Here is a 20,973-nt window from a genome sequence, read left to right as displayed (position 1 = left end):
CTCAACATGATTTGGAAGTGTTGATGAATTTTTGGGATGAAAACTTGAAAAATTGAGAAATCCCTTAAGAGCCACGGCATGAGCAAAGTAGAGCTGCGACTAGCTGGTGAAACAGAACCATTGTTTTGAGGGAGAACCATGGGCCACGACATGGCTAAAGAGAGCTGCGGCATAGATGGGCATCAACCCAGAAATCGTTGACACGAGCCGCCGCATGGCTGACTAGGGCCACGACATGGAGAGAACAATTCGCCTAGAAATTTACACACGGGCCGCGGTATGGTGCATGTAGAGCCACGGCCCACCTCTTTTAAAAATTGAATCCTAGGTTTTTATAAGGCAAAAAAGAGAGAAGAAAAGGAGTATGGATTTGGGGAGTGGTTTTTGCTTGAAGGCTGAAGGCTTGGAGTATTCAATCTACATGTTTTTCTTCTACTTTCTGATGTTATCTTTAATTTTTGTTGTGATTAGTATTATGATTATGAACTAATTTTCTATTTAGGATGTTTAATTGAATCACTTGAATCCCTATTATGAACTAATGCAATTTCAATTTTCTTCTTCTTCAATCTTCTTCAATTCCATATAACCTATTCTTATAGACTGATTATTGATTGGCCATCTATAGTCATATATACATGTTTTTAAATCAAAATCTGAGAAGTGAGATTTGAATCTGCTGTGGTTATATTGGACATAATTCTAATTTGGAACGAAAGTATCCATATTAATTGTGTAACTGTTTATTAAGTTATCAAGATTAATGCTACCTTTGTGGTTCAATTTACCAAAGAAATATAGGAAATTGTCACCTAGGTTGAGTTTATAATTCATAGTATGATTATAGGCTGCTGTATCAAATTGTTAATTGAATTAGGCAAAAAGAAGAAGAACTCAGTACTTTGCATTAGGGAATGATAGGGAGGATAGCTGATGAGATTAAACATCCTAATTATTTCTTCAGTGGTTAAATCAAAGGTTTTACTATTAGCTGTTATTCCATTTAATTTTCAATTATTGTTTCTGAACTTTATAGTTTCTTTTGCTGTGTCTACAAAAATCAAGAATTTTAATTTATCAAATAGAAAGAGAAATTAATTGACTTGGTTTCTTTACCATATTATTACAAATTGCGACTGTGTGCACTTGCATAGCTTAAAATATCGCAACAACCTCAACCCCTCCTGTCAGGACCAGCAGTGGTTGAAGTGTCACGAGTCTTTCTCTTCACATTACTGGGGCCTCCGCCCCTACCTGACCCAGAATTAGGAGGCACCACTCTGTGACCCTCATGCCTAATTGCATTTTCCTTCCAAATCTTGTTCTCTGCTTCCTCAGCGGTAAGAGCCTTCTCAACGGCCTGGGCATAAGTTGTTCCCCCAGGTACCGTTGTGATCCTAACATCCTGGGCTGTCATAGAATTAAGCCCTCGAATAAACCTGTCTTGCATGGATGCATCCGTAGGCACAAGATCTGGTGCAAATTTCGCAAGTCCATCAAATTTTAGGGCATACTTAGTAACTGTCATGTTGGCCTGCACCAAGCCCACAAACTCATTAACTTTTGCTGCCCTGATGGCAACATTGTAGTATTTCTTGCTGAACAAAACTTTAAATCCTTCCCAACTAAAAGCAGTAACATCCCTAGCCTGTGATGCCACTTCCTACCAGATGCGGGCATCCTCTCTCAATAGATATGTGGCACAGGCTACTCTGTCATGTCCCTCTATCCTCATGAAGTCCAGGATAGTAGTAATCATAGTCATCCACTGCTCGGCCCTTGAGAGCTCTTCGATTCAAGGCTGATCAAGCTTGTCCTTGCCTTTACCTGCACCATGTAGCACCCGTGAGCTAAGGCCCAGCAAGAAAACATAACATTATAGTACAAACAATGATATCAATTGAATAATTCTTAAAGCATGTTCATATACTTAGCATACCATATTGATCACATATTCCATAGACATAACTAGAGAATCAACAAACCCACACTCATCTATTCAACATAACAAATTCATTAATCAATAATAATAATCAAATCAAATGATAATTATGGTGGACGCCCTTTGGTCGCACCCTCTGTTTAACTCCACTGACTCTGGTCCACTTAAATCGATCCCAGTGAATAATAAGCTGTCCTCAACTACCAGTGGCTGAGCCGCGCCTATGCGCCAATGTAAACCCCCACACTCTTTCACCGTTTGTCTACTATTCACATGGCATAATACCACCCTTTAAAAATCTTACAAGACAGGGAACCCTTAGTCCCATCATAAATTCACAACTGGGAGCAGTTTTCTTACCTTTAGTTTCCAAGTGTATTGGTTACGTGAGATGCCTCTTGAGCACGATCCGTTTCCCGAGCCCCTAGCTTATACCTAGTCACAACCAGGATAAGGGATACCATTAATAATTGTAAAAGGGCTTCTATATAAGGTTCTAGTCTCCGGAACATCGAATTCCACCAAACACGGTAGTAGATTCGATCCTGAGCACCGTAGGTTAAATTCCCATGCTTAAAATCCCAAAAACCCAAATTTCCTTAAGGGTCGTGGCTCAACCTCCCTATGCTGCAGCATGGCCCCAACTAGAGGGTCATCCACGCCCAGAACTAGACACGGGTCGCGGCCCTACATAGCCCATGCTGCGGCCCGCCCTCCCTCTCCAGCACTCATCAGCTTCAGAGGGCCGCGGCTCACCAAGAACTATGTCGCGGCCCGACCCCTTCAAACCCAGAAAAACCTCCATTTTTAACTCTCAAACCTCACTCAAAACCATCCAAAACCATCTCAATAATATACCACAATTATCACAAACATTCTTGCATGATTTCAGAAGCACCTGCCATCAGAATCGTAATATAAAAACTCATTAAAACACCTTTTAAATTTCTGAAACTCACACACTCAAGAACACTAAAACTAGTCATAAAATCTCTAAATTCAAACACTAAATCATGAATTTGAGCTTACCTTCTCTGATGAACCAACTCTCTAAGAAATCTCTGAGCTAACCTTCAAGTTCCAAGATTTAATTCAGTCCTTCAATGTCTAAATCCATAAACACATCAAAACTCAACCATAACCACAGAACTTAACCACCATGCATAAATCTTATGACTTACCTTAATTCTTGATTGAATCCTCAGCTAATTCTTGAGCTAGTCTCCTAGATCACAACTCCAATTCTCTGAATTTCAGCCAAGTTCTTCTTGGTTCCTTGTGGTTTTCTTTGAGAGAGGAAGAGAAGAGGAGGGAAGGTCGGTGTTAATGTTTCCACCGTGTTTTGTGTTTTACTTAGTCTATCCTTAGGCAACTAAGTCAATCCCAAGGCTCGGGGTATCGGAAAAGTCCCCGAGGGCAAAATGGTTAAATTCCCCAGTATTCCCACCTAAGCTTCCTAACCTCAAATATATCTCCAATTATTTATTTCCATAACCCGATAACCCAAATAACCATCTAATACCCGAAATACCCCTTGACTTTCCCCAAAGTCAAGTATTAATCCCCGTTGTGACTTTCCCGCTAACTAGCTCCCTAGGATCACCTCAAGCCGCATGTTGCAGATTTAGCCACATAATAATGTGGTTCTCACAATTATAGCATATAATCACATTTACATTCATATAACCATACAAGCATGCTTATTATGGAATCATGCATTAAACTAATAAATTCACACATAAACCAATTATGCCCTCCCCTCACACTAATCAAGGCCCTTAAGCCATATTAGTGATTTTGGGTCATTACACTTAAACTCTTAACAGTAACCTAAAAACATCAATTTTGAAAAGAAAAAAAACATATCATCCTAAATCCCATTCAAGAACATCCATGAAGAGTAAGAAAGAAAACCTTAAAGAAAATTCTTGTAATGCCCTAGGTAGCCATGACCGTTACACTGTGTATTTATAAAGGTGCAAGACTTGCTAATCAAGTCATTTAGTTGAAAATGTGTCACTAAAACCATTAATGAACTAGGGTTAAAAGATTTTGGTCATAAAAGATACATTTTATATAAATAAACATTTTATACATGGGATCCCAAAAGAAATAACATTTAAAGGTGAGTTTACAAAATTTCCAGAGTACAAACAACCACTAGCCACTCTAAGGGCAAACTAGACAATCATGGTCCTTTTGTTCCTGTCCCACCCTCAACCGTGGCGGCTAAGCAGCTAGTCATGTACATTCTGCCTCTAGAGTCTCCAAGTCAAGGCTGATCAAGCTTACCCTTGCCTTTACCTACACCACGTATGTTCATACACTTAGCAGTCCATACTAATCACATAATCCACAAATACAATCACGAAACTCATGAGCTAAGACTCAATTACTCAGCATGCCAAATTCATCTATTAACAATGACAACCAAATCACATGATAATTAGGGTCAACGCCCTTAGGTCGCACCCTCTATTTACCCCACTAACCCTGGTCCACTTAAACCGAGCTCAGTGAATATTAAGTTGTCCTCAGCTACCATTGGCTGAGCTGCGCCCTGTACGCCAATGTAAACTCTGGCACTCTTAGGCTGTTTGTTTATTATTCACATGGCATAATACCATCCTTCATAATGCATACAAAACAAGGAGCCCTTAGTCCCGTTATAAATTCACAACCGGGTGCAGTTTTATTACCATTAATTCAAAGTGTTCTGGTTACGAGAGATGACCCTTGAGCACACTACTATAAAAACACATTTTTAGGATACCTTTTTAGGACACTCACCTAAATGCGAGTCCTAAAAAAGCCTCCTGGACTTTTTAGGACTTGCGTTGCGAGTCCTTAAAGAATTTGTTTTAGGACTCGCGGAGCGAGTCCTAAAAACTATGTATGTCCTAAATGTTTGAGTTTTTTTTTTAAAAAACAAACACCTCCTGGACGTTTTAGGACTCGCGTTGCAAGTCCTAAAAACTTATGTGTATCCTAAAAGTTTAAATTTAAAAAAATTTCAAATTCCCTCCAATTTTCCTTAAAAACTGTTTTTAGGACTCGCAATGAGTGTCCTAAAAACATATGTGGTTCCTAAAAAACCTCAATAGAAAATATAAGTGTAATATTAGTGGTGACTTTTAAGGGCTCACTTTGGGTGTCCTAAAATTTTTTAAGTAAAAAATGATAAATAAATGAATAAATTAAAGCTTTATTTTAATAACTAAATTAAAAAAAACGGATTTCTTTTATTTTTATTTTTTTTTAATAAAAGAAAAGAAAATTTAATTTTCTTTATTTGGGGTTATACCCGAATATTGTATTTTAAAAAAAATCTGACTTATTAAACTAAAGTCCTAACCCTAAATGTTTCAGCCTCCCTCCCAACCCTCTTCTCCCCTGCCAACCATGCATCTCCTTGTCTCCCTCCCAAACCTCTTCTCCCCTGCCGACCCATGCATATCCTTGTCTCTCTCAGCCTTTCCAAGACGCCGCACATGGACGTCGTTGATGAGATCCGTGGCTTGCTCAAGTAGATGAGGCGGTGGCTAGCGATGGGGCTTGCTGCAACGGTGGCTTGTGGAGGGGCTCGCTGCAATGGTGGCTCGCGGAGGGGCTCGCTACAACGCCGTCGACGAGATCCGTGGCTTGCTCAAGCAGATGAGGCGATGGCTCGCAGTGGGGCTTGTTGCAACGGTGGCTCGCGATGGGGCTCGCGGAGGGGCTTGCTGCAACGCTGGCTCACAGAGGCGGTGGCTCGGAGGCGGGTCTTCATTTTCAGGTGGTGGCTCCCAGGTAGGTCTTCATTTTTAGGTGGTGGCTGGCAGGTTGTGTTTGTTTGGATTCAGGTGTTGTATTTGTTTTGATCTTTATGTCAATGGAAAAGTTTCAGATATGTTATTCAGGTTGATTGTATATAATCATATAATATTATTGGTGTAGATTAATGTTTGCATATGCTTGTAGTTATCTCAATAATTTTTGCTTTGATTTTGTTTTTGTGTATCTTTAATATATTCATTCAACTAATCATAGTAATATTTCTAATATTTTTTATAATTTATTTATTTTAAATATATAAGTATATATTTATTATTCATTCAGCAATAATGAGATTTTAAAAAAAGATTGGGCATTTTACCCAAATATTGATTTATAAAATAAAATTATAATCAATTAAAAGGTACTCAAAGAAATTTTTTAGGACACACATTGCGAGTCCTAAAAAGCCTTTTTTGTAGTAGTAAAAACTTTTTAAGACTCTCAAATAGAGGACTCGCAATGAAAGTCCTAAAAATCCTTTTTTGTAGTAGTGGTAGAATCCGTTTCCCGAGCCCTAGCTTACACCTAGTCACAACCAAGATAAGGGATTCCATCAACAATTGTATAAAGGTTTTGGGACTAAGTTCTAGTCTCCGGGACATCGAATTCCACCAAACATGGTAGTGGAATCGATCCCAAGCACCCTAGGTTAGGTTCTTGCACCTAAAATCTGCCTAAGGCCGAAAATTCCCTTAAGAGCCGCGGCCCAAGCTTCCTTTTTTGCGGCCCGCCCCTACCCAGAGGCCCAGCCTCACCAGTCAACAGACACATCCCGCAGCCCAAAACTCCCCATGTCGCGGCCCGCCCCTCTTCCTCATCTCCCATCTTTTCCAGAAGGGTCGCGACACACCAAGAACTGAGCCACGACCTGACCCCTTCGAACCCAGAAAACCCACCATTTTTAACACTCAAACCTCACTCAAATCCACCCAAAACCATCCCAATGATACAATTCAACTATCACAACCATCCTAACATGTTTCCTGCAGCAAAACACAACAAACACCTAGCTTAGAAACTCATCAAAATCACACTTTAATCCTTAAAACCCATAAGATTATAAACACCAAAACCTAGCCAAGAAAACACGGAATTCAGACAGTAAACCATAAATTAGAGCTTACCCTCACTGAAGAACCAATCCTCCAAGAAATTGATGAGCTAACTCCCAAGTCCTTAGCCTCAATTCAGCCCTAAATTCAAAACCCACGAGCTCTTAGAATCCAGCCCAAAGCTACATAATCAACTCCTGATTGAATTCCTTAGCCAAAACTGAGCTAATCCCCAAGGTTCCAACCCAAATTTCTGAGTTTCCAGCCAAGTCCTCCTTTTGGTTTCACTAGTTTCCTTGAGAGAGAGAGTTGAGATGATAGTAATGAGCTGAGAGGAAAAGAAAGGGTCGGTTTGGCCTTGTTCTACTATTTTCTTCATTTTGTTTGATCCATCCTTAACTAATTAAGTCAATCCCGAGGCTCGGGGTACCAAAAACGTCCTTGAGGGAAAAATGGTAAATTATTCCCATTATTCCATCCTATGCTTCCTAACCTCAAATATATCTCCAATTATTTATTTCCATAACCTGACAACCCAAATAACCATCTAATACCCAAAATACCCCTTGACTCGCCCCGAGCCAAGTATTGGGTCTCGTTGTGACTTCCCCGCTAATTGGCTCCCTAGGATCGCCTCATGTCGCATGCTACAGATATATCCACATAATAATGTAGTCCTCACAATTGTAACATATAATCACATTTATGCCCTCAACAGGCTAAAATTACAAATATACCCCTTTAAGCTAAACATGGCCTACATGCATACTAATACTCGTAGACATGCATTTCATATATCCCTATACTCATATAAGCATGCTTATCACAGAATCATGCATTAAATTATTTAATTCACACATAAACCAATTATGCCCTCTCGGCATACTAATCAAGGCCCTTAAGCCTTATTAGTGACTTTTGGGTCATTCCAATTATCCCCTTCTATTGAGAATTTCATCCTTGAAATTTACCTGAGAAGCTCGGGATACTTATCCCGCATCACCGACTCAAGCTCCCAGGTCGCTTCCACGACTCTGCTATTCCTCCACAATACTTTAATTAACGGAATTGTCTTATTCCGTAGAACGTTTTCCTTTCAATCTAATATCTGAACCGGTCGTTCCTCATAAGATAAATTTGTTTGCAGTTCCAAGTCCTCATACTTCAGCACATGTGTCGTATCTGAGACATACTTCCGCAACATAGAAACGTGGAATACGTCATGAACTCCCGACAACGATGGTGGCAAGGCCAACCTATAAGCCACTTGTCCAATCCTTTCTAGAATCTTGAAAGGTCCAACGAATCGAGGGCTCAGCTTACCCTTCATCCCAAATCTCCTCACCCCTCGCAGTGGTGAAACTCGCAGAGTCACGTGGTCCCCAACCTGGAACTCCATGTCTCTACGCTTAGGGTCAGCGTAGCTTTTCTCTCTACTCTGTGAAGCAAGCATTCTGGCTTGGATCTTCTCAATAGCTTCATTTGTCTTTTAAACCATGTTCGACCCCAAATATTTCCTCTCACCCATCTCATCCCAATGAATGGGTGACCTACACTTCCTTCCATATAACATCTCATATGGAGCCACTCCAAACGTGGACTGATAACTGTTGTTATATGAAAACTCAATCAACGGGAGATACTTACTCCAAGATCCCTTGAAGTCAATCACACATGCCCTAAGCATGTCCTCCAACACCTGAATCATCCTCTTAGACTATCCATCAGTCTAAGTGTGAAAGGTTGTTCTAAACTTTAACTAAGTCCCCATTGCTTTCTGCAGAGCACCCCAGAACTTGGAGGTAATGATAGGGTCTCGATTAGACACAATAGGCTTAGGAACCCCATGGAGACGAACTATCTCCCTCGCATACAATTCTGCATACTGTTCCACTGTGTAGGTCAACTTCACTGTCAGGAAATGAGATGACTTGGTCTAACTGTCCACTATCACCCACACCAAGTCATACAGTCCCACTGTCCTGGGCAGACCTCCCATAAAGTCCATTGTAACATCCTCCAATTTCCATTCGGGAATGCCGAAAGGCTGAAGCAACCCCGCTAGTCCCTGATGCTCAGCTTTCACCTGCTGACAAGTCAAACACCTGGCCACGTACTCCACCACATCCTTCTTCATCCCGGGCCACCAATATAATGTCTGTAGATCCTAATACATCTTCGTGGTACCCGGATGAAGCGAGTACGACGTAGTATGGGAATCATCTAGTATCTCTCATCTGATCCCTACATCTGCTGGAACACAAATCCGCCCCTGATACCGAAGCATACCAACCTCAGAAACAGAATAGTCCTTAGCTACCCCCGCTAAGACATTCTATCTAACTTCTTGTAACTGTGAATCCACCAATTGACCCTCCTTGATCTGCTCTAGTAGGGTCGACTACAAAGTAACATTGGCCAATCGGCCCACCACCAGTTCTATCCTTGCCCTGGTCATCTCATCAGCCAACTCTCTGGAAATCTGGACATAACTAAATAATTGCCTCGAGCCCCTTCGGCTCAATGCATCTGCCACTACATTGGCTTTCCCTGGGTGGTAAAGAATGTCACAGTCATAGTCCTTTACCAACTCCAACCAACATCCCTGCCTCATGTTCAGATCCATCTGGGCGAAGAAGTACTCCAAACTCTTGTGATCAGTGTATATCTCGCACTTCTCTCCATACACATAATGCTGCCAAACCTTTAGTGCAAATACCACCGCTGCTAGCTCCAAATCATGGGTAGGATACCGTTGCTCATACTACTTCAACTATCGTGATGCATAAGATATAACCTTCTCGTTATGCATCAACACACAACCCAAACCCAACCTTGATGCATCAAAATATACCACAAACTTTCCTTCCTCCGAAGGAAGACTCAACACAAGTGCAGTAATAAGTTATCGCTTCATCTCTTGGAATATATTCTTACATTTCTCTGACCAAACAAATTTCTTATTCTTCCATGTCAATTCTGTCATTGGTGTAGCGATCTTTGAGAATCCTTCCACAAACCGTCTGTAGTAGCCTGCCAACCCAAGGAAACTCCGTACTTCCGAGGTGTTCCTTGGCCTCGGCCAATCTCTCACTGCCTCCACTTTAGTTGGATCCACCTTAATTCCATATACTCCAACAATATGTCCAAGGAATGTCACTTATGGTAGCCAAAATTTACACTTCTTAAACTTGGCATGTAATCGATGTTCCCATAACCTCTGCAAGACCTGTCGAAGATGTTGCTCGTCCTCTGCCTCTGAACTGGAATACACTAAGATGTCATCGATGAAGACAATAACGAACTGATCCAAGAAATCCTTGAACAATCTGTTCATTAGATCCATAAAGGCTGCTGGGGCATTGGTCAAACCAAACGACATGACCAAAACCTCGTAGTGTCCATACCTCATCCGGAAGGCCATCTTCGATATATCCTCATCCTTGATCCTCAACTCGGTATAACCAAATCGAAGATCAATCTTTGAGAAAATCGTCTTTCCCCGTAGGTGATCGAACAAGTCATCAATCCTTGGTAGGGGATACTTATTCTTGATGGTCAACTTGTTCAATTCTCTGTAGTCTATACGCATCCTCAAAGTCTCATCCTTCTTCTTCACAAACAAAACTGGAGTGTTCCATGGAGAGTAGCTAGGCTTGATGAATCCCAAATCCAGAAGTTCTTGTAGCTGTATCTTCAATTCCTTCAACTCTGCTGGTGCCATCCTATATGGTGCTCTTGATACTGGTTCTGTCCCCGGTGCTAACTCAATAACAAACTGAATCTCCCTGCGCAGCGGCAATCTTGGTAGATCCTCAGGAAATATGTCTTTGAACTCACAAACCAATCTGGTCTCTCCTGGCCCTGCTGGGAAAACCCTTGTAGTGTCAACCACACTAGCCAGAAAACTTACACATCCTCCCTGTAACAAGTCTCTGGCTCTAAGTGTTGATATCATGGGTACACGGGGTCCACACACCGCACCCATGAAAATGAAACGATCCTCGCCCTTAGGCTCAAAAGTCATCATCTTCTTCCTACAGTCAATAGTAGCTCCATATCTGACCAGCCAATCCATCCCTAGAATCATATCAAAATCCTCAATGTCCAGCTCAATCAAGTCTACTGAAAGTTCCCTACTATCAACCATCACTAGCAGTGCTCTAATCCATCTCCTAGAAATTACCAGTTCCCCAGTAGGCAATAAAGTCCCAAACCGCGTAGTCTGATACTTACTAGGTCTACACAATCTATCAATCACCTTACTAGAAACAAATGAATGTGTAGCACTAGAGTCAATCAATACAGTAAAAGGAGAGCAAGCACTAGAAAGCTGACCTGTCACCACCGAGGGACTAGCCTCGGCCTCTGCCTGTGTCAAAGTGAACACTGGAGCTAGAGTCAAGTTGTCCACCTTTCCTGCTTCCCCTTTCTTCACTGTTGGGCAATCCTTCTTGAGGTGTCCCACTGTTCCACATACAAAGTAGGCCTTGGCCCGACACTCGCCCTGATGGCGTCTTCTGCACCTCGGGCATTCCGAATAACTCCTCCATGCCTCACCACCTCCCTGAAGGCCACCCTGAGCACCATGACCCCTCCTATTAGGACCAACAACGATTAAGGTGTCAGGGGTCTTCCCCTTCACATCACTGGGGCCTCTGCCCCTACCAGACCCAGAACATGGAGGCACCACTTTACGACCCTCTCGCCTCGCAGCACTTTCCTTCCAAATCTTGTTCTCCACTTCCTAAGCGGTAAGAGCCTTCTCAACAACCTGGGCATAAGTCGTCCCCCCAGGTACTATTGTGATCCTCACATCCTGGGCTATCATAGCATTAAGCTCTCTAATAAATCTGTCTTGCCTAGCTGCATTTGTAGGCACAAGATCTGGTGAAAATTTTGCAAGTCTATCAAACTTTAGGGCATACTCAGTAACTGTCATGTTGCCCTGCACGAACCCCACAAACTCATTAACCTTTGCTGCCCTGATGGCAGCATTGTAGTGTTTCTGGCTGAACAAATCCTTGAATCCATCCCAACTCAGAGTAGTGACGTCCCTGGTCTGTGATGCCACTTCCCACTAGATGCGGGCATCCTGTCTCAACATATATGTGGCACAGGCCACTCTATCATATCCTTCTACCCTCATGAAATATAGGATAGTAGTAGTAATAGTCATCCACTGCTCGGCCTTTAATGGATCAGGTCCTCCCTCAAAAGTTGGGGGATGCTGCTTCCGGAACCGCTCATATAATGGCTCCCACCTGTTCCAAATTTCCACTGGCTGAATAACTGGTGCCACTACAAGTGGCACAATGGGTGCAACACTTCCTGACAGAGCCTACTGTCACAGAAGACGAATCTGTTCATCTTGGCTTTGAAGCCGCACTTGCAACTTCGCCATAATCTGCTGCAAGTTCTCAGGGATTGGCAAAGGAATTCGGCCCTAGTCATCACCTCTACTCTCAGACCTAGTGTTGGCTAGTCGCATAGATTTCCTTGGACGCATAACTATCCAAGTTAATCTGCAATCAAAGACTCGACAGTCAAACTATGATGACAGGGTAAAATATTTTCCAAAATCCACCAATGGAACATACTCAATCAAGACATAGGCATTTATCCACATGCACCAGCATTACTAATAAGCATGCCCCAACATCACCACACAACAGTCAAGATATAGTCATCCATCCATCCATACATTCACCCATATATACACAATATGCAATTAATCATTTAGATATTCATTTACATGCATAGCAATGCTAATAAGCACGCCTCAATATTGTCACACAGCAGTTAAGAGCCAAGCTCTATCAGTATCTCATGCTTCCTATTAATCCAACAGATAACAACAATCATAATTCTTTCCAATCACTTAAGCATATAAGCACATATACACATTTACCAAACCCTGAATCGAGCTTGTCTCTAGCAGGGAATGTACATGTCCAGCCGGTGTTCAGGAACCCAAGTTGTAAGGCCCTAGGTAGCCAAGACTGTTACACTGTGTATTTATAATGGTGCAGGACTTGCTAATCAAGTCATTTAGTTGAAAATGTGTCACTAAAACCATTAATGAACTAGGGTTAAAATATTTTGGTCATAAAAGATACATTTTATATAAATAAACGTTTTGTACATGGGATCCCTAAAGAAATACCATTTAAAGGTCAGTTTACAAAATTTCCAGAGTACAAAAAACCACTAGCCACTCTAAGGGCAAAACAGACCTTCATGGTCCTCCTGTTCCTATCCCACCCTCAACCGTGGCGGTTGAGCAGCTACTCATGTACATTCCGCCTCTAGAGTTCTCCAAGTCAAGGTTGATCAAGCTTACCCTTGCCTTTACCTGCACCACGTAGCACCCGTCAGCCAAGGCCCAGCAAGAAAACATAACATCATAGCACAAATAATGATAATAATCAAATAACTCTTTAAGCATGTTCATACACTTAGCAGTCGATACTAATCACATAATCCATAGATATAATCAGGAAATTCATGAGATAAGACTCACCTACTCAGCATGCCAAATTCATTAATAAACAATGAAAACCAAATCACATGATAATTAGGGTCGAGGCCCTTAGGTCGCACCCTCTATTTACCCCACTGACTCTGGTCCACTTGAACCGAGCTCAGTGAATATTAAGCTGTCCTCAGCTACCAGTGGCTAAGTCATGCCCTGTGCCCAATGTTTATTAAGCTCCAACACTCTTAGGCCGTTTGTTTATTATTCACATGGCATAATACCATCCTTCATCATGCATACAAAACAGGGAGCCCTTAGTCCTGTTATAAATTCACAACCAGGTGCAGTTTTCTTACCTTTAATTCCAAGTGTTCTGGTTACGAGAGATAACCCTTGAGCACGATCCATTTCCTGAGCCCTAGCTTACACCTAATCACAACCAAGATAAGGGATTCCATCAATAATTGAACAAAGATTTCCAGACTAAGTTCTAGCCTCCAAGACATCGAATTCCACCAAACACGGTAGTGGAATCAATCCCGAGCACCCTAGGTTAGGTTCCCACGCCTAAAATCTCCATAAGGCCAAAAATTCCCTTAAGTATCGCGGCCCAAGATTCCTATGCCACGGCCCGCCCCTATCCAGAGGCCCAGCCTCACCAGTCAACAGACACGGGCCACGGCCCAACACTCCCCATGTCACAGCCCGCCCCTCTTCCTCAGCTCCCACCTGCTCTAGAGGGTCGCGGCACACCAAGAACTGAGTCGCGGCCCAACCCCTTCGAACCCAGAAAACCCACCGTTTTTAACACTCAAAACTCACTCAAATCCACCTAAACCCATCTTAATGATACAATTCAACTATCACAACCATCCTAAAATGTTTCCAGCAGCAAAACCCAACAAACACCTATCTTAGAAACTCATAAAAATCTCACTTTAATCCTTAAAACCCATAAACTTATAAACACCAAAACCCAGCCAAGAAAACACAGAATTCAGACACTAAACCATAAATTAGAGCTTACCTTCACTGAAGAACCAATCCTCCAAGAAATTGCTGAGCTAACTCCCAAGTCCTTAGCCTCAATTCAGTCTTAAATTAAAAACCCAATAACTCTTAGAATCCAGCCCAAAGCTACATAATAAAATGACCAAAAAATGTAATTTACCTCAACTCCTGATTGAATTCCTTAGCCAAAACTGAGCTAATCCCCAAGGTTCCAACCCAAATTTCTGAGTTTCCAGCCAAGTCCTCATTTTGGTTTCACTAGTTTCCTTGAGAGAGAGAGAGTTGAGATGATTGTAATGAGCTGAGAGGAAAAGAAAGGGTTGGTTTGGCCTTGTTCTACTGTTTTCTTCATTTTGTTTGATCCATCCTTAACTAATTAAGTCAATCCCGAGGCTTGGGGTACAAAAAACGTCCCCGAGGGAAAAATGGTAAATTTCCCTAGTATTCCCTCCTAGGCTTCCTAACCTCAAATATATCTCCAATTATTTATTTCCATAACTAGACAACCCAAATAACAATCTAATACCCAAAACATCCCTTGACTCGCCCCGTGCCATGTATTGGGTCCCATTGTGACTTCCCCACTAACTGGCTCCCTAGGATCGCCTCAAGTCACATGCTGCAGATATATCCACATAATAATGTGGTCCTCACAGTTATAACATATAATCACATTTATGCCCTCAACAGGCTAAAATTACAAATATACCCCTATAAGCTAAACAGGGCCTACATGCATACTAATACTCGTAGACATGCATTTCATATATCCTTATACTCATATAAGCATGCTTATCACAGAATCATGCATTAAATTATTTAATTCATACATAAACCAATTATGCCTTCCATGCATACTAATCAAGGCCCTTAAGCCTTATTAGTGACTTTTGGATTGTTACAATTCCTAACCTTGCTTAAATTTTCAAAATCCTAGTTGTAAGGGTAGTTTAATCAAATGCTAATTCCCATGGAAAGCTCCAGCCTCTTCTAAGACTCCTCAAAATTCCAAAAGCTTGGCTCTTAATTTGAGTGGTTTTGATCTTGGCTAAGTTAGAAGAGAAACTAGGAGAGGTGAGAGTTTATGTGAGCGACTAAGGGAATGAGCAATTATTCATTCTTCCTAATTAGGTGGTCAAATGACCATTTTTCCCCTCCCACTACTTAATCCTTAATTAACCAAAATACCTCGTGGCTCACCTTGAGTCAGGTATAAATCTCTTGTTGTGACTTTTTCGCTAACTTTCCCAAAAGGATCAACTCATGTCGAATATCACAAATATATTTACATTATAGTGTGGTCTCTAACACATAGCATGTAAAATTAAAATTATACCCTCAACGGGTCAAAATTGCAAAAAATGCCCATTTTTAACGAAACCGGGTCTTTAAGCACATTTAATACTCATAAACAATCATATCATAATATAAATCATATAATTTACATAATCATACACACACATATATATACATTCAATTAAAAGCACATAATTTAAATTATGCCCTCCCAGCACACAACCAAGGTACTAAACCTTATTAGGAGTTTCAGGACGATATAGTGTGAGTGCGAGGCAGAAAACAAAAAATGAAGGGGAGACCTACTCCTACAATGAAGACCAATCAATACCAAGAGATTCTAGGGGAACAACACATTTTCAAGTATGAAGACTTATCATGTCCGAGCATGCAAAGCCAGCAACTGGTGCCCCAAGTGACTTCCGAATGGGGTAGGTGGCCCCTGGAAATTAGAGGCATAAAAAGGGAACTACCAAAGCTAGAAGCCCTGCTTGAGTAACCTTTAGACAAGAGGGTGTTGGACTTAATGAAGAATTGGTCCAATACTCCTAGTTGGTATATTTGCGGCCCGTGAGGCCCCACCAAGGTGACCTTTTACAAGTCGCTCATCAAGGAGACTGGCAAGGGAGGAAGGCTGCACTACTTCCGCAGTTCCCTGGAGTTTCTCATCACACCAAAAGAGTGCTCCAACCAACACAAACTATTACTCTTTGCAAAAGTCAAAGGCGAATAAGGGTGGGCAAGTACCCAGTCGCCAATTCAGAAGATTATCTCCCTATAATGGCAGAAGATTTCATCCCCATAATGGCCAAAGTTAATAGCCATCTGAAGAGCTTCAACTTCATCCTGACAACCACACAACTCAAGGAGTCTAAGTCAGTACAACATGGAAGCCACATAGTGAAAGAAAAGAGCGAGCAAACCACACCTTGCTAATTCAAGTCAGCTTCACGCTAGCATAAAGCCTAACTTGGAGGAAAAATTTTGTACACAATTTTTGTATTTCCACATGGAAACCCATGTAGATGATGATGTGTCAAAGCAAGTGGCGAAGTAATAAGACACCTTACGCACTGCCATTCGCCAAGGGACTGACCTTCAGCAGTACAATCACACTTAGGCAAAAACAAACTTCATCAATAAAATTCTACTTCTGCACTTGCACGAGTCAGTTGGCCTTCAACAACTTGGGCCACATAACTATTCATATTGGATCATCATCAAACTCAAGGACGAGGGGCTCCTCGCCAGTCCCCAACTACTAATGGCCCTAGCCAGTTGCTAGCGGCCCTCGCTGGTCGCCAGTGACTGCGTTGCTCGCTGTATGATGAGGACATCAAGACTAACGATCAATACAAGTTCCAGTTAGTCCAGTGACGAGGGCGCGAGCTAGGAGATTCAAAGAAGAGCTTAACCACTTAGTCCGGAGAATTCTACAACAGGAAGAGGTCGAGTTCACTACTGAGGGTGAACAAAGACTTGTGCTGCTCAACAAAGTTGATTCAGTGAAGGAGCTTGATTCCTTACTTTAATTAATTCTTTTAGTTTGAACTATATTTTCATGTTTTCTTAGAGCCTTTGTTGGAGTCAAAGACATGTCGTTTTGGGCTTTTTCATTATGGGTATTTTAGGGTTTTTTATATGTCTAAAAACCCTCTTTGTAATTTTCGACTATATTAGGCCTTGTGGACGGTTTGGAAGGCAGATAGTTTTGGTTAATGAAAAACATTGTGAGTTTTCTTCTTGAGTTCTTGAAGAAACTTTCGAACTTATCAAGGGATTCCTTGTGGCATTCAAATCTGACTTATCAAATGGATAATCCATCCCCGTTTGTGGCGTCTTCACCATACCAAGGTTCGTGCTTTGCTAAGCATTGGGTCGCGGTTTCCATTCCAAATTCGAGTGTTCTTGGGTTGTTTTCCAGATTTGGTTCGGGTTTCGTCACAATTGTTGGGATGGTTCGTATCAGTTGGTATCAGAGCCTAGGTTCATAGGGTTTGGCCTATCCTTTTCCTTGTTTTTCTTTTCGTTTCTATGTTCAATTCATGCATTTGAATTAGGGTTCTTATTGTGAAATCTGAATTTGCATTGAGTTTCTCTTGTTCTTATTGTGAAATCCGAATTTGCATTGAGTTTCTCTTGTTCTTATTGTGAAGTCTGAATTTGCATTGAGTTTCTCTTGTCCTTTGTTGAGTCTAGTTTTTGTCATGTTTAGGTGGTGTTTTAAGTAGTCTTTTATTTCATTTTTCTTTCATTTAGTGCGGGTTTATGCTGTGTTTGCTTGTCTTTGTGAATATCAGGAAGAATTGAGTACTTGGATGAAAATGTCAAAGAAAGAGAAGAAATAACCAAGTTTTATAACATATTTTGAGAAAGGATGGATCTCAACATGATTTGGAGGTGTTGGTAAATTTTTGGGATAAAATCTTGAAGAATTGAGAGATTTCTTAAGGGCCGCAGCATGAGCAAAGTAGAGCCGCGGCTAGCTAGTGAAACAGAACCAATATTTTGAAGAAAAACTTTGGGCCGCGGCATGGCTAAGTAGAGCCGCGACATAGAAGGGCAAAAAACCAGAAAGCGCAGACGCGGGCCGCGGCATGGCTGAGAAAGGCCGCGACATGGAAAGGCAGTATTCGTGAAAGATTTTAGACACGGGCCGCGGCATGGTACACATAGACCTGCGGCCCGCCTCTTCAAAAGCTGAATTTTTAGGTTTTTATAAGAGAAAAGAGAGAAAAGAAAGATATACGATTTTTTTGGTGGAAAATTCTTGAAGGCTGGAAGGCTTGGAGTATTCAATCTACATGTTTTTCTTCAACTTTCTGATGTTATCTTTAATTTTCTTTGTGATTAGCATTATGATTATGAACTAATTCTCTGTTTAGGATTTTTAATTGAATCACTTGAATCCCTATTATGAATTAATGCAATTTCAATTTTCTTCTTCTTCAATCTTCTTCAATTCCATATAACCTGTTCTTATTGATTGATTATCGATTGGCCATCTATAGTCATTATATATATGTTTTTAAATCAAAATCTGAGAAGTGAGATTTAAATTTGCTGTGGTTATATTGGACATAATTTTAATTTGGAACGAAAGTATCCATATTAATTGTGTAACTGTTTATTAAGTTGTCGAGATTAATGCTACCTTTGTGGTTCAATTTGCCATAGAAAAATAGGAAATTGTCACCAAGGTTGAGTTTATAATTCATAGTATGATTATAGGCTGCTTTATCAACTTGTTAATTGAATTAGGCAGAAAGAAGAAGAATTTAGTATTTTGCATTAGGAAGTGATAGGGAGGATAGTTGATGAGATTAAATATCCTAATTATTTCTTAAGTGTTTAAATCCAAGGTTTTGCTATTATTTGTTATTTTATTTAATTTTTAATTATTGTTTCTGAATATTGTAGTTTCCTTCGCTGTGTCTATAAAAATCAAGAATTCTAATTGATCAAATAGAAAGAGAAATTAATTGACTGGTAATTGAGAATTCAGTCCTTGAGGACGATACTTGGTTTTTACCATATTATTACAAATTGCGACTATGTGCACTTGCATGGCTTAAAATTTCGCAACAAGTTTTTGGCGCCGTTGCTGGGGACTGAAAAGAATTATCAATATCAGTCTGATTAATTTTTATGCTAATTTCATTTTAATTTCTCTTGTTTCTAACCTGTAAAGTTGCTTAATTTGTCTATCTCAGGTGAATTGTGTTATATGTGTAGCAGAAGAGGAGCAGACAATCTTGTTCCTTTGAATCCTGAGATTGAAAAGTCTTGCAAGCAAAACAAAAAGAACAAGAGGGGAGCCCAGAAGTCTATGAAGATGGCACAGAATGATGGGGATGACAGGAATGTTTTAATTCCTGGAATTGCACAAGGGGGTCAGGCTCAGAACAATGCTGAGAGGAGCCTGAGAGACTATGTACTGCCCACTCTGACGGGAGTACAAAACAGTATACACCCACCAGCTATAGAGGCTAACAACTTTGAGATCAAGCCAGCTATTCTACAAATGGTGCAATCCTCTGTTCAATTTAATGGGTTGCCTTCTGAAGATCCTCACACCCATTTGTCTAATTTTCTGGAGCTGTGTGGAACTTTTAAATACAATGGGGTGAGTGATGATGCTATTAAACTTAGGCTTTTCCCATTTTCTCTGAGGGATAGAGCTAAAAGTTGGCTGAACTCTTTGCAACCGAACTCTATTATCACCTGTCAAGATTTGGCTCAGAAGTTTTTGTCAAAATTCTACCCTCCTTCCAAAGCTGCTAAATTGAGGGGAGAAATCAATAATTTTTGCCAGAATGATGGAGAATCATTGTATGAAGCTTGGGAATGGTTCAAAGAACTTTTGAGAAGATGCCCTCATCATGGCATTGAACAGTGGATGTTAGTGCATAATTTTTATAATGGTTTATGTCCTACTAGAACCATTATTGATGCTGTAGCGGGTGGTACTTTTATGAGCAAGAGTGCAACTGGTGCTTATGAGCTGCTGGAGGACATGGCCACAAATAATCATCAGTGGTCTGAGGAAAGATCATCGGGGGTCAGAAAGGTAGCTGGGGTGCATGAGCTGGATGCCATTACTGCTTTAACAGCTCAGGTAGCTACACTCACTAAACAATTACAACAGAGCATTGTATCTGCTAATGCGGTTCAAATGGCAGCTAGGTGTGAAATTTGTGGGGGTTCTCACTCTATTGATTAGTGCCTTACCAGTTTTAATAATATGAGTCTGATGGATCAAGCTCAGGTTCAGGCGGTGGGAAACTTTCAGAGGCTAGTAAATAATCCATTCTCCAATACTTACAATCTTGGGTGGTGAAATCATCCTAATTTTTCTTGGAGGAATAATTAGGGCCAACAACCTCAGTTTCAGGGTCAATTTCAGAATAATATGCCTCAGCCACCAATGCATCTAGCCTCTTCATCACAACAGCCTAGGCCTTAACAATTAATGAATCAAGCTCCACCTGAAAGGCCTAATGAATTGCAAGCTGCATTATTGACCCTCGCCAACACTCAAACTCAGTTCATGACAGAGACTAGATCTTCTATCAGGAACCTGGAAACACAAGTAGGGCAATTGGCTAATATGCTTAATAACAGACCGCAGGGAAATTTTCCTAGTAATACTGAAGTCAACCCTAAGGAGCAAGTTCAGGCAATTACTCTGAGGAGTGGGAAGCAAACTGAGCAGCCTAGATCTCCACAGGCAGTGGTTCAGAATAAAGAGATGGGTGAACAGTTTGATTCAGCAGAAGTTACTGAAGACCACCAGCTTTCTGAAAAGAGTCCGCCAGTTGTTGATTTACAGCCAGTTCGAGTTCCATATCCTCAGAGGCTTAGAAAAACTACACTGG

General features: G+C 41.0%; 1 non-coding gene across 1 annotated transcript; it reads right to left on the bottom strand.

The window, feature by feature from the left end:
- Nucleotides 1–19,877: 19,877 nt before the first annotated feature.
- Nucleotides 19,878–19,984, bottom strand: LOC133780930 (small nucleolar RNA R71). Its single transcript, XR_009869735.1, has one exon. It is a non-coding gene; the product is annotated as a small nucleolar RNA R71 (small nucleolar RNA).
- Between the last annotated feature and the right edge of the window lie 989 nt (nucleotides 19,985–20,973).

This window comes from Humulus lupulus, chromosome 5, assembly GCF_963169125.1.
Source record: "Humulus lupulus chromosome 5, drHumLupu1.1, whole genome shotgun sequence".
In the NCBI taxonomy this organism is placed as follows: Eukaryota; Viridiplantae; Streptophyta; class Magnoliopsida; order Rosales; family Cannabaceae; genus Humulus; species Humulus lupulus.
The sequence above is the reverse complement of the archived record's forward strand: the minus strand, read 5'-3'. Positions and strand labels throughout refer to the sequence as shown.